Here is a 2,909-nt window from a genome sequence, read left to right on the forward strand (position 1 = left end):
TTATAACATCGACTGAGATAAATAATAAAATAAAATATTAAATCAATATGTATCTCGCTGTATTACACGAATACCCTTCTAGTAATATAATATAGATGTATATTGATTGAGTTATATTATATAATTATATATATAATCTCCGTTTTTTATTTTACACATGTTATATAATATTTGTTTATTTATATTATTATTATATCGATTTTATTATCTTCATTTATATATTATATATAGGGTATATCTCAAATGCAACCATATTCATTTGTACAACCAATGCAACTCAATCAATTGAGTTATTTATGAAAATGATGATATGTCATTTATTGTGATTTGAATATTTATGAAATATGACTAGAGTTCATTAATAATGATTAATATTTTATATTAAGAAACAATCAAAAAATTTATGAAATCACATATTCATCAAATTAAATGGACGGTTGAGATTTAGTTATATTGACTCTAAAAACGTAAAGGGTTGCATAGTAACCTCTCTCTATATATATTACATATATGTATTAGTATTAAAGTCTCATCGTAATTATTTTTCAAACCCTAATATAGTTTAATCCAAAAGTTAATTTTTATGGTTAATAGTTATTTTAATGGATGAGATATTTATAAAAATCATATGCATTGAATTTAAATAAAAAATTCAGAAAATTAAAGAAACTATTCAATTTTGAATTATTCAGTGCTTGAAATTTTTTTGATTGAATAAGTTGTTGAACTTATTTTATGTTGAATGATTAAGTCGTTGCATTTTTTATTTTATTTTTGAATAATTAAATGATTGAGGTTTTTAGAAAATTGGTTATTTAAATTATTTTAACAAAAAAAAAACTACTTGTATTGTTGTAGAAGATAGAAAATCAAAAGATATTCTAAAGGAAAAGTCTAAAAATCCCAATGGACTTTAGTGTTTGAAATGATTAAGTTATTGGACAATTTTTTGGAACAAATAAGTCATTGGACATTCCAAAACATGTTAAATAACTTTTTGGACTTTCTAAAACCTGTTAGATACAGCCTTATGACATATGTGTTAATTAGTTTTATAGCTCATAAAGATGTATCTAACAGGTTTTATAAAGTCCAAAGAGTTGTTTAACAGGTTTTGAAATGTCCAATGACTTATTTGTTCCAAAAAATTGTCCAATGACTTAATTATTCCAAACACTAAAGTCTATTGGGTTCTTTTAGATTTTTCCCATATTTTAATCATTTTTTTGGGCTCTGCATTAATGTCTCTCTTTTTGATCATTTTTTTGTTTTTTATTTTTACAACATTTAAAATAAGTGTGATTTAGTTTTTTATTTAAAATATTTATTTTTATTTAAATAATTAATTTTTCGATTCTTTTATAATTTTCGTCAAAAATCACATGTGATATCCACAATTAGTCGACGTCTTTTTCCTAAACAAGAATCATAATTTTCGTCAGTGTGCCATATATGATATCGATCATAGTAGAAAATAAATATAAGTCATCTACAACATTACATGTGATATGCATAAATTATGAATTAAGTTTTGAAATACATGTGATTTTATACATTTTAAATGTGTTTTGCTACACGTCATATTTAATTCTATTTTCAATAGCTTTTTCATTGCTTTTTAAATTTTAAATCACATATGATTAAGAAAATAATTTGAAAAAAATGAATGTGATAGATACAATATGAATGTGATGGAAAATATGGTACTTGAATCGATTAGGTTCACGATCATCACATTGTTATATCAACATATTTCAAAATTTCAAATACGTGGGGAGAAAAAGACTCACATTTTTTTGCTCATTCTTGTAAATCACAGGGGTTTTCATTTGAACTCCCAACTATATAACGGATTTGAACCCTTGATCACTTTTAATCACATCCACACCCATGAATTGTTCTTTAGAAAGGAATTGATCTTGTACATCTTGACGCACTTCATTAGTGTTGACATTCAATTAGGATTAATCAAATGATGGAGAATTATTCTAACGTTTCTCACCGTAACTTTCTTTCACCGGAACCCAACCCATATATGCGTAGTTAGTGGATAGTCGACAGTGATAGGTTTAAATAAGAAAACTAAGGACCATTGATCACCTTTAATCTCAAACGCATCCATGAATCGCATTTGATACATGGATTGATCCAGTGCATCTCAACGCATCTCATCTAATGTACATCTAAGGGTGGAGATTCATTCTTACGTTTTCACCTTAGCTCCTCTTCTCACTGGACCATAACCCTGTGTGTGTGTGTGTGGGTGATTTGTTATGTAACCTTCCTAATTGTTACAACCAATACAACCACTTCTTAACCATCCATTATTTTCATCAACAGTTACCATTTGATCAGTAGAAAAATCATCCTTAATTCAAAACCCAAGAAATAAATTAAAAAAATGGACGGTTTTAGATGAGGTCATATGGGTTGTAAGAATAGGAAGGGTTGTATTGATCGGTCCTCTCTATCTCTCTCTCTCTCTCTCTCTCTATATATATATATATAGGAGTGATCAAATAAAAACCGCCCTCATTTGTGTAAACCACCTTCATCCGTCGATTTCATTATTTAATCTTATGAAATTTTTTCATGAAATTGTTTAATCTTGTAAAATTGTTTCATATAATACTTTTTTTGATCAAGTTGTTTCATATATGGTTGTGAAATTGTTTCATATAATACTTAATGAAAATGTTTCATGTATTTCTCTAAAATTAATGAAACTGTTTCATGTATTTCTCTAAAAATTAAAATAATGAAGATGATAATATCTATGATTAACATCCTCCACAATAAAAATGATTAATCAACCTCTCATAATTACAAAAAAATGAACAAAATGAAAAATTATGATTGGTTGAATGAGGTTTGCACGGTTTGTACAAATTGAGTGGTTTGCATTTGAT

This window comes from Cynara cardunculus (genome assembly GCF_001531365.2).
Source record: "Cynara cardunculus var. scolymus isolate 2C chromosome LG 9, CcrdV1, whole genome shotgun sequence".
Classification (NCBI taxonomy): domain Eukaryota; kingdom Viridiplantae; phylum Streptophyta; class Magnoliopsida; order Asterales; family Asteraceae; genus Cynara; species Cynara cardunculus.